At 36.9% G+C, this 12,622-nt stretch overlaps 1 non-coding gene across 1 annotated transcript; it reads left to right on the forward strand.

Annotated features, from left to right (window-relative positions):
- The first annotated feature begins 12,134 nt into the window (after nt 1–12,134).
- Nucleotides 12,135–12,241, forward strand: LOC128282787 (small nucleolar RNA R71). Its single transcript, XR_008273141.1, has one exon. It is a non-coding gene; the product is annotated as a small nucleolar RNA R71 (small nucleolar RNA).
- The last annotated feature ends 381 nt before the right edge of the window (nt 12,242–12,622 follow it).

Raw genomic sequence — 12,622 nt, forward strand, 5'->3', positions numbered from 1 at the left:
ACACTTCAAACATTCCTTGGGTGTGCATGACAAATCATCTACCAGTCGCATAGTATTTTCGAGCTAGAACTCAGCTCTTTCAGCGTCATCATCAACTTTCACTCTAAATTCCTTAGCCCCATACTTTCTAAGCTTATCTACCGGGGCTTTACCAATTCTCACCGGTGCCATACCTCGTGGCATATCCTCATCAAGTTGGTTAGGGGGCGGGGGATGTCTTGGTATATTGGGGCGATTTCTTAGATAATCCCCAAACCATTTGTCCATCATATCAAAGAAGGCAGCTCGGGCCTCTTCCTGGCCTTCAGACATAAGCCTTCTACTACTACTAGATACAGCTCGTTGTACGGAAGCTGGAGCATAGCTCTCGGCTCCCTCGGACTCATCTTGCGCTTGATTAGAAGACATTTACTATATTCAAAACAATTTAAACAATTAGGAGATGTCACACTATCAACATTCGAATAATAACATGTATAGCGAACTTTATCATCCATTACGGTAGTCCTAAAATCAACTAAACCATAGCTCTGACACCACTAAATGTGACACCCTTCACCCGTACATGACACCGGGATAGGGTTTAAGGCATCACCGGGACTTTACATTTTGTAACGTACCAATTTGGGTCACCAGTTTTACTTCAAATTTAAAAATTTTCACCTACAAACAACTCATCCCTTATATAGGTCTACGAGGCCCTAGACACATCCTAAGGTAGTTCGGGACAAAAACAGAAGTGTTCGACAGACCCTGGATATCTTAGGAATACTTCCCTAATTTGAAGTATCACACGCCCATGTGAGTGGGCCGTGTGGTCACACACGCCTGTGTGACTTCGGACACACCATGCCCTTCGGCTGTCTGCAACACCGACTTATCAACACGGCCATAGCACACGCCCGTGCTGCCTGTTCGTGGACAACACTATCTTTTAGACACAGTAGGGACACACGGACATAGCCCACACCCATAGGGAGGAACCATGTGTCACGCACGGCCTACACACACCCCCGTGTGCCTAACCATATGGACCCTAAATGGGCTATTTTGCAAGCCTTTGGTCACCCTTTCTTCCATTCATACTTAATGGTCATCAAATTTTGAAATAAAACATGACTACGCATTGGTAAATCTTTGATGAATCTTATTGTATGGAAACCTCATATCATTGGTTTCATACATGAAAGGTTATTTCCCATTTTGTGTTTATGGGTTTCCATGTCACTTTAATTCGTCCGAAATTGGCTTGTCCATGTGACTCATTACCAATTGGTAACAACCCATCACATGTAAATAAAATCATGCATAGATTAGTAGGTCATAGCCTACTTCAATTAAGCCAATTTTCATGGCCATATACAAAGAACTAAACATATTTTTACATGCCTTCATTTGGTAAAGAAAATGACACATATAACAAAATACTCAAAAATCCTATACATGCCATTGAACAAAATAGAAATGTCTTTATACCGAGGCTTGTCTAGTTGATAGTGTATTGACTCTCCGATCATCTTCCAGTCCTGATGAGTCCTCGAGCTCTGTGAGACAAGGACAAAGGGAGGGGTAAGCATTTACATGCTTAGTAAGCTCGAATAACAGCAAAGTAAACTTACCAAGTTTTTAACATGCATCCATGATAGATAAGGAAACCAACAATTATTAATCGATTCCCTATTACATGCACTCAATCAATAAGTTAGTAACATAATCAAGCATCATATAATTTAAATAGATGAGCTTATCATTCAACATCTCATTTACACAAACATCTCATGTTATTCTCATTGAGTTTCTAGGAAATCTCGATGGAATACCCATTAACCGTGAATTCATATGAATGATCATTCCATATACGCACTCCCGCGAACCTCACATTTTATGGCGGGATTACCAGTCCAGGCTAAATCCCTCATTTTATGAACTTATAAGGTGATGTCGGGATTACCAGTCCATGCTAAATCCCTTAATATGACAAACACCCTTAATGAGCACGGATCTGAATTACCAGTCCAGGCTGAATTCAGACCCTAATTAGATTACCCGTCCGGGCTAAATCCATAATGCACACATATTCTTCGGGAGGCTTGATCATTCAAGGAACACCTGTCCAGGCTAGATCCTTTCTATACTTGAGATCAATGGATTACCCGTCCAGGCTAAATCCTTACTGCAACACATGCAGGATCTCGTTACACACATCAATCAGGGTTTATCCATCGAATTCCCTTGTTCAACCTCAACCGAGGCATTTTTCACATGTTACCATCAAATATGCATTTCTATGATATTTCATGCCAGTAATAAATGAAATCATCATGCATTAATAAATCATACAAAATGCATATTAGGGTTTTACATTAAGTTATCTGAACTTACTTGGTATTTGTTTCGGAGTTGTGTTTCAGTTATTCTAAAACCTTTCGTTTACCTCGATCGACCTCTGAAATTTGTTCCTCGGGGTCTATAACAACAAAATTATATCATTAATACCCGACATTATACATTACAAGTCTAATTCTCACCCCCAGTCTAAATGACCGTTTTGCCCCTAACCTTTAACATTTTTACGATTTAGTCCCTAGGCTCGTATAATGAAACACATGCACTTTCTATCTTACCCAAGCCTAGCCGAACACTTTTCTCTCTTATGGCAACCCACATTTCCCATTATTTTCTCATTTCTACCACATAATTTATAACTTTTGCAAAATGGTCCCTACAAGGGTTTTTCATGAAAATCACCTAGGAAAAGATGTTTAGCACATATTCATCTTTCATATTCCTCCATAATCCATCAAAATACAAATAAATCATGCATGGGTAAATTTTTAAACATGAACCCTAGCATGAAATATGGGTAGAAATGAAGAGAACAAGCTACCGGGATTCTAAAAATACAAAGGACATTAAAAATGGGGATTGGGAGCACTTACTATTGAGCTTGAAATGTTTGAAAACCCTAGCTATGGTGACAAGAGAATTTTGGCAGCATGGAGAAGAAGAATGGCTGATTTTGGCTTGATTTTTCCCATTTTATTTCATTAAAAATCCAAATGACCAAAATGCCCTTATGCCCTTTCTTTAAAATTTCATCCATGCAAGCCCATTTTTGTCCAAAAAGTTAGAAATTGGACAATTTACTCTCCAAGACCTTCTAATTCATAACTCAAAGAAATTTCATACAAATTGCTTCTAGAATTCAAGTTTTGCAATTTATTCAATTTAGTCACTGATTTCCAATAGAACACCTTACTCAATGGATTTATTCATGAAACTTTAACAAATGCATATATTCATATTCTAGACCTCATAATAATCATAAAATTAATATTTTGATGTCGGATTTGTGGTCCCAAAACCACTATTCTGACTAGGCCCTATTTCGGGATGTTACATGACAAGTACATGTGGCATTCTTTCCTAAACTATATGGCATGCTTGTCTCATATACGTATGACATGGTATGGAAATTTTATAATACTCACATTCATTTATTCAAAAGAATAAATAAATCATCAAACAATTTTTTATTCTCCGTAATTTTTCTTTTAAGGGAAAAATCGAGGAAGTGATTGTGAACCGTACACCATATAGGGTCCTAGGAAAGGTAGGTGAATCATATTTGACCACTTAAAAACCAAGTCCTTCCTTGCCAGAGCCAATCCTAGACATGCACCTTCTTATTACCACACTTCTCACAACAATCAAATAACCTATAAAAGTGAATGGAACAATACAACACATGTATTTTCTCATTACCACACTTTTTATCTTTAATTGATCAACTGTGGATCATCTCATACATATACATTATAATGTATCAATAAAATTTACTCAACAGATATATAAGGAGATGGGTAATTAAAATAAAATTGTCGATCAAGGTTTCCATGGTTTATTTCTAGAAAATAAGTGAAAAACATAAATTATATAGTTTTTCACCATAAGGCATTCCTCGGGTCTTCGACTGCCATCGCTCCATCTTTTCCTAATCATGGACTCCTTTTGGAAAAATTACATATAAGTCCTATGTCTGTTTTTGATTCATAAGAATTCTAAAAAATTAGTCCTATGTGGAGATGATAATCCACAGTCTATTTTCTAAGAACCACAACCTTGGTAATAAATAACAATTATATAATAAATATATTATCACATTCATTCACATACATTCCTCTAAACATGCGAATAATTACAAGAATGTTACGTCTTATCAAATATCAATCAAACAAGATGAAGAGAGATTTGGTCTCAGTTTGCACTATCAACATAGCACAACCTAGCTCTTGAAACCAATTGTTGGAAAAAAATCGGTTTGAAAATAGTTTTCTTGTATAGCGAAAAATTGCAATTTTGAAAACTGACTCGGTTAGTGATATTTATAGCAATAAACCTTAGACCAAAATCGTAACTGTGTTTTTGGATAAGCGGATCCTTGATGTTTTTCGAATTTCAACCAAACGATCTTCTCTGCTATTCTTGTACAATGAACTGCTTCGAGTGTGGTCTCAAATCAATTAAATCGAAACATAGAACTAGAAAATTTTCTCTTTTTTATTTAGGGTGAAAACAAAAATTCTCTTTTTTCTAATAGAAACTAGTAGAATTGTTATTCTAAAAAATATATATCTAATAGTTGAGAATAAATTCTCTATATTTTTTGGCAGAGTAACAATTTCTCAAAGTTGTGTGTCATACCCTACCGGTGCCATCTATTTATAAGAAGAGAAGGTATAACCCTTGTTAAATTGTAGAGATTTGTTTCAAATAGAAAAATAACTTCCTAGTCCAACTAGGAGAGGGAGAAGGGCTAATAGGGTGTACTTCCCCTCATATGTATTATTAGGGGATTTGGGTCTCTCTCACATTAGGTCTAATTACAAGTACTTCCAAGGCCTTTTGACCCAGTGCTCTATAATATGATCCAACCCAATTCGGTTTTTCTATTTCCCAAAATAAACTTTAATATTTTATATTAAACAATTTTCTTATTCCTATTTTACCCTCATTAAAATTTTGATGATTTTACCCCTTGTAAAATTTCAAGAAAATATGTTCAATATTTTATAACTTAACATGTTCAATGTGATCGAATGATTTATTTTTATTTTCAAACTTCAAAACAGCTCAAAAACATAAACTCATTCTTCCGATCTTTTTTAAGTAATCCATATAGAATTGCAAATGGATTTTCTATTCCATTTTCATTTTTGGAAACCTACATTCATTTCCAAATGATTCTATTTTTCCATTTCGGAGAAAACCATAATCTATGTGTCCCCTTTAGGTCCTCTTCTAGTGTGTATATATTGACTTTAGAATGCTCAGAAACCCTAAAAGTTGGCTTTTCTTGAATGTTTGGGAAACAGGGAGCGATATCAACACGGGCTGCGACATGGGCATGTGGCTGGCCCCTGTGGCTCACACGGTCATGTGCTCAGCCTGTGTGGAAATGGTCTTGGCCGTGTGGATCTTTAAATCAACTCATTTTTAGCCCTTTTCTGCTCTTTTTGTTCCCCTATGCTCTCCTAAGTATAAAACATGAAAATAAAGGATTAAGAGCATCAAATTCACTAAATTAAATAATAAATCATCCAAAAACATGCTAAGCATGAGATTAAAATGCGTTACTTTTATGGTTTATCAAATATCCCCACACTTAAGCGTTTGCTTGTCCTCAAGCAAAGTTCTCAACTCATAATTAAAATTAAACTTTCTCAATTCGTAATTCTCATTAATAATGTTTTATCATAACTCACAAATAATCACACATTGATAATTCAACTAGAAAAGCAATAAATGCACAAACAATCCAAGTCACACATTTTTAAAGCATGAAAACATAGGTATCTCCCCTTATCTAAGTAATTACTCTTAATTTGAAACTGAAAAGATTTGACATCCTCGCTAAAGGTTCACTCAAATCACTCAAAGTGTTTAAGGTTCAAAACTTAAGCACTCAAGAGTCAAAGATGAAAAATTATTACCATAAGCTTGCATGAAAATCAAATCTCCACCACTATAAATGAGATGATACACAAATCAAAAGGTCTTTGAAAAGGTTGTAATGGGGCTTGGGTTAAAGGTGTGGATAAAGGCTAAAAGAGAAGGTTAGAATCGCAATTGAATTGATAAATTACTTAACTAGAAAAACTAAACTTAATATTGAATAATTACATCAATCTAAATAATTCAAGAATATAACAAGCTTTCTTTTCAGAATATGAAATTAACTACTTAAGCTCAAACCAAAGAACTAGAAATAATCAACATAAATGTATAATATATATTTTTGACTTTTTTTTTCTCTTTCTTTTTTTTTTTTTGAGTGAATAATAAGAGAAAATCAAAGAACTGAATTAAAAGAACATAGTTAGGCAACTAACCAAATCAATTCTCGACAAAAGGGGAGTCAATAAAATAGGGAAAATTCTCAACGAATCAAAAATGAGTTATGGGTTCATACTAATGGTAATTTAAGAACCGGTTTGTTAGGCTCAAAGGGGTTCACTAAGGGTTAATTATGGAGGTAGGCTTTTTATAGGATAAGTGGATTAAAACCTAGTTGCCTTTATCATCTCAGTATATCAAATCAAAGGTGTGGTCTTAACATGTATAATCGAAGCAAGGTCTAAAATAAAAAATCAATATTAACACACTCATAACCAATAATAAAGTGAGCAAGAAAAATGTATGCTCTAAAGGCTCAAAATCTCACAAAAACTATGGCTTTTGATGTCAATCTTGCAAATTTCAAACTTCAAGGTAATACCTCAATTTAGAGAAACAATCTAATTTTTTTTTTAATTCTAAAAATAGATTTATCATGCTTGATTCTCTAATTTCTTAAAGTTTACACAATCAATGCACAATTAACTATGAATTTAATCTAAAATACATCAATGATACTCATAAATCAAAAAGCATTCATTCTAACAGTAGTATAAGAAAGTTACTTAAACACAAGGCATAATTAAGGGATTTTCAAGTAATCATATAATTAATCTCCCCACACTTAAGATGTACATTGTCCTCAATGTACAAACAAATATAATCATAATATAAACAAAATATCATAAGAGAGGGAGAAAATTGAAACTACCCTGACTGTTGGATGAAATTCTCAGAATAGTGAAAAGTGGAATTGTAGATAAATGTATAGGTAGTGCAAAATTCTGAGCAACCGATAAGAAGATAAACACAATACTGAAGAGGATTAAGAGGGTTAGTCGATTAGAAACAACCATAATATTTAAAATAAAGTTCAAAATATAAAAACAAAATAAACATAAAAATAAAAATAAAAATAAAAATAAAGATAAAAATAAAAATAAAAATAAAAATAAGCATAAAGATAAATGGACTCAATGGTCCTCATCATCAAAGCAGTCAGCATCGTGAGTCATCGGTGCTGAAGATGAAATATGGAAATGTTGACATATCTGCTGCAGAGTGGCATCGAAGTTGTCGAACCTCTGGAAACACTGCTGCTCGAATTGAGTAAATCACTCCGAGAGGTCCGCAAGGATAGCAGCAGAATGAATAGGTCTATGACTCGAAGGTGGTGGCTGAGGTGGATGCTTGTGATGGGGAGGAATATCATCAGTGAAGTCTTCAAAATCATCATGAACATCAGATTGAAACAATCTGTACTAAGGGGGATCAAATCCATGATGCCGCTCGATCATCCTCATGTGGATCATGCTCGAGATGCCCTGAGGGGACATCTGACCGACTAAGGTACGTGCCGGGGACTGCTCCGGTGTGTCGAGTAAATCGAAGTGTTGAGCGAGGCGAGTCACGTAAGGGCCGAGACAGATGGGGCCCTTTCTGTGGCGATCTGTCTGATGGCAAAAAGTAAGAGCTATGAAATAGGCTAGGTAGAATATGTGGCCAGTCGCCATGCTCTAGAGATAGTACGCGTCATTAATGCTCACAACTCCTGTGCTCTCTCTCCTGCCAGTCAAAGTGTGAGCTAATAAGGCATAGATGTATCGTAGAGCCGAAGAAAGAGATGTCACCTTCAAGCAACTCGCGTCATAAGGTATCTGACTAGCTGTGAGATCGGTCCAATAGCATGAAGGTGAGTAATGGATGTGACGGTGGAGGTGAGGAAAGTGATCGGCACCCATAAACTCATCAATGTAGATGCCTAAAGCCGCCAAACTAAGGGACGTTCATATGTCGCACCAAGCCACCAAGTTGGAATGTAATGGTACCATGCTCGTCATGCGATGACATCACACGCTGAAGGTAAAACGTTGAGCAAAACTCCAAAGTAAGCTCCATATATGTGGGCTCGACGATGTCAAAGAAATGGTCCCATGGTGCTGTAGTAATGAAAGCGCGAACCTCATCAGCTAGTCGAACCTACTGCAATGCGGCCCAGTCTATGCGTTGGCCCAAACGTAGTGATCGCATGTACAGGAGCTGGAATAAGTCTTCAGGTGGGTCTGCAAAGAATCTAAGGCAAGGATGACGAACCTTGGCAGAGGTGCTCGAAGAGGTAGCATTAGGACCCTTCTGCTTTTTCAAAGCAGGGACATCGACTTTAGATTTTCTATGAGTGTTTGTCATGGTATGCCTAAAAAAATAAAAGAATTTATCAACAAATTAATTAATCGAGGACCACCAAAGGCTAAGAATGTCAAATCTAAATAGTCCGACATAACAAATTTCTTCTAAATAAAGCATCAGAATATTCTAAAAGCAAGAGAAAGGAAAAGTATAGATAAATTATTAATCATAATAGAAAGAACAGAGAACACCGCACTTAGTCTAAGAAAGTAAGAAACAGTGAGCAAGGACATTGAAATAAGAATCTAAGGATGCATCAGGAAAATGGCTAAAAACATAAACAAAATCAGCAATAGAATACAAAGAAATAATGTACCAAATAGAAAGTAAAATAAGTAGCCACTATAATCATAAAAAAAAAAAGTAAGTAACTGTTAAAAATAATAATAATAATGAATAATATAGAAAGACAATAACATAGTAATAATAAGAATACATAAAGAATAATTAAATAATTAAATAAAGAACATAGAAGGGTAAAAAGGGAAAAATCGACTGAGAATAAGGTGGTGAGTGGAGCTAAGGCGTATAGTGGGGCGTGAGCAAGGGGTAAAGGAAGGAAAAGGAAAAGGAAGAGGTTAAGGGTGGGGTTGGGGTGGCTGACGCGGATGGAGAGAGATAGAGTGGTATGTGGGGTGGCAAGTTTGGTTCAGGGTCGGGGTGAGGGACGGGGGAGAGGGAAGAGGGGGAAGGCTGGTCTTGAACGGGGAAGAAAATGGGGACAAAGGGGTGGGGGTTTTGTGTGGGGTTAGGGTGCAATGTAGTGGGGGGAAGAGGTGAAGGAGGAGCAAGAGGGGTAGATGGATGAAAAGAGGCGGCCGGTGGATAGGATTTACATCTGGAGAATGAGAATGGTCGGAATAATGGGAAAAAGGACGGCGGCAGATAGGGCTTGGTAGGTTTGAAAAGAAGAAGAAAAAAATAAAAATTTAGGGTTGGGGATTCTTCAAGGTAACACGGTCGTGTAAAGGCCAGTGTTGGGCCACACAGCTATGTCACACACCTGTGTGGCTCGAATTCCAGCCCATGTTTATCGAGAAAAATAATAACCCATTCGTCACACAGCCTCGGACACGTCCGTGTGTCTAGACCGTGTAGTGCATACGGTTGTGTCGCACGGTCGTGTATATTGTTCTTTGCTTCTTCCACGCCCTTGTGACTTATCACACACCCGTGGTCCGACCGTGGCTCTCACACGGCCATGTGCCTTACCTGTGTAACTCTCTAACTTGTTTAAAATTTGAAAAATTAAGCTCCAGGTTTCACATGAGCTAGGACACACCCGTGTGTCCTGGCCATGTGGTACACACGGCTGTGTCACATGTACGCCCATGTGGCTTTGTTTAAGGCCGTGTCTCTATCAATTTTTGGGGAATTTAAGTCCTATTTCCACACGGCCAAGGACACGCCCATGTGTCCAGGCTGTGTGGGTCAAAAATCTGCATTTAAACATGAAAAATAGATAAAAATACTAGTTAGTGGTGTTAGTGCTCGGGTTAGCTCCCGAGAAGCGCTTATTTAAAGTCTAAGCTAGACTTACCTCAATTTCACATGGTCATGGTTGTTTGAGGAGTTGAAACTCCTCCTCCCTACTATCATTTCTATCAAAATAAGGTTTGAGTCGAGTACTATTTACCTTGAAAGTTCTGAATTCATTATGTGTTACCTCGACTGTACAGTATGGAAAGACATTCAGTACCGTGAAGGGAGTTGCTCTGTCTGCATTAGACTTTGAAGTGACAACTCAAGGGTCCATTTTATCCAACAGTACTGGATCTCCAACCTTAAATTGATTCGTCCCATTCTTAAGTTCATCAGTAGGTCACTTTGGTTCTGCAACGTGTGTTTGTGGCTTCTCTTTGCTATGTGTCTGCCATTTATCTAGTTCATTAATCTGCAGCATTTATTCTTCATGGACTATTCTATTATTGTCACATGAACTAGAATGTGGCTCATTTGTGCTTCTCGAAAGTGTTTCCTACAAAGAAGGTTGAACCACATAATTAGTTAACCGGATTTATAAAGTTATCTTTATTACTCGATATTTCATTCAAATCATGAGCCTGAAGAGTAATCATTTCATCACCTGCATGAAGTGTGAGTTCACCTGTACCAACATCAATAATAGTCCTAGTAGTTGCTAAAAAAGGCCATCCTAAAATTAAAGGAACATCACCGTACTCATCCATGTCTAGAACAACAAAGTCTACTGGGAATATGAATTTATCAATTTTAACGAGTACGTCCTCACCAATACCCCTAGGAAATCTAATAGTTTTGTCTGCCAGTTGAATACTCATCCTAGTTTGTTTAGGTTTCCCAAGACCTAGTTTTTTAAACATCTTATAAAGCATGACATTTATACTCGCCCCTAAATCGGCCAAAGCATTATCAATATTTAAACTACCAATTAAACAAGGAATAGTAAAACTCCCTGGATCTTTCAACTTGTTGGGTAGTTTGTTTTGTAGAATTGCTGAGCAAACTGCATTTAATTCCACATGCGACAAATCATCTAATTTCCATTTGTTTGCCAAAAACTCATTTAAAAATTTATCTAAGTTGGGAATCTGTGAAAGAGCTTCAATAAATGGTAAGTTAATATGTAATTTTTTTAAAAGGTTAAGAAATTTACCAAATTGTTCATCTATGCGGTCTTTCTTTGTCGCGTTAGGGTATGGCACACGAGGTGTATATTCTTTACTTATCGGTTTTTGTTTACTCTAGTTTTCATCCACCTTATCTTTACTTACCAGGCTTTCTTGCCTTGGTTCTGGTTTGGACTCAACTAACCCTTCTTCACATCGAACAGTGATTGCATGGAGCTACTCTATTGGGTTAGTCTCGGTGTTGCTAGGCAAGCTACCTTGTGGTCTTTCTGAGATCAGCTTAGCAAGCTAACCTATTTGATTCTCGAGCCCTTGAATCGATTCTTGTTAATTTTTAAGCGTTGTTTCAGTGTTTTGGAACCGTGTTTATGACACCGAGATAAATTTCATTATCATCTCTTCAAGTTTCGGCTTCTTTTCCAGTTGGTAAGGTGGTTGTTTAAGACCTGGAGGGGGTTGTGGTCTTTGATTGCCTTGACCACCCTAAGAGAAGTTGGGATGGTTCCTCCAACCTGCATTGTAAGTATTACTATAGGGATTATTCTGAGGTCTAGAATTGTTACCCATATAGTTGACTTCTTCACTCGTAGTGCTAGAGTCGTAGGCTAGGCATTCTAGATTATTTATTCCTCCTCCACTTGTGTCACACTGCATCACCAGATGTACCTGCGTAGAAGCACATAAACCATCAATCTTTTTATTTAAGAACTCTACCTGGTTTGATAACATGGTGACCGTGTCGAGGTTGAAAACACTATTTGCTTTTGGAGGCTTTGTCATCATGACTTGCCACTGATAATTATTCAGTGACATATCTTCAATAAACTCATAAGCTCCTCAGGTGTTTTATTATTTATGGTACCAACGGTGGCTGCATCGATCATCTGCCTAGTTGAGGGGTTCAAACCATTATGAAAAGTCTAAACCTGTAACCATAGAGGTAACCCATAGTGAGGGCTCCTTCTCAATAAGTCCTTATACCTCTCCCATGCATCATATAAAGTCTTTAAATCCATTTGCATGAAAGACGAGATATCGTTCCTCAACTTAACTGTCTTAGCTGGTGGAAAATACTGATCGTGATTTTGTGTGATAAGTTTTATAAATTTATAATTAATCGTTCTTGAAACTAACTATTATCACGATGAAAGCAAGTGTACCTATCGAACAGTAGTATAGTTTTAGCAAGACTGGATTGTCGAACCCAAAGGAACTAAAAGTACTAGTAATTACTGTCTTTTTATTATCTAGCCTAAGAATAATGGGGTTTGTTTTTACTAACTAATTAACTAAACTAAGGATTCATAGAAAATAGAATTGGGGAATTACTTTTGGAAAAACAATTGAATTAAGACAATACCTAAGGAACAATCCACCTAGACTTCACTTGTTATTTGACTCTGAATTGGACGATTTATTCATTTGACTTG

This window comes from Gossypium arboreum, chromosome 10 (genome assembly GCF_025698485.1).
Source record: "Gossypium arboreum isolate Shixiya-1 chromosome 10, ASM2569848v2, whole genome shotgun sequence".
Lineage (NCBI taxonomy): Eukaryota > Viridiplantae > Streptophyta > Magnoliopsida > Malvales > Malvaceae > Gossypium > Gossypium arboreum.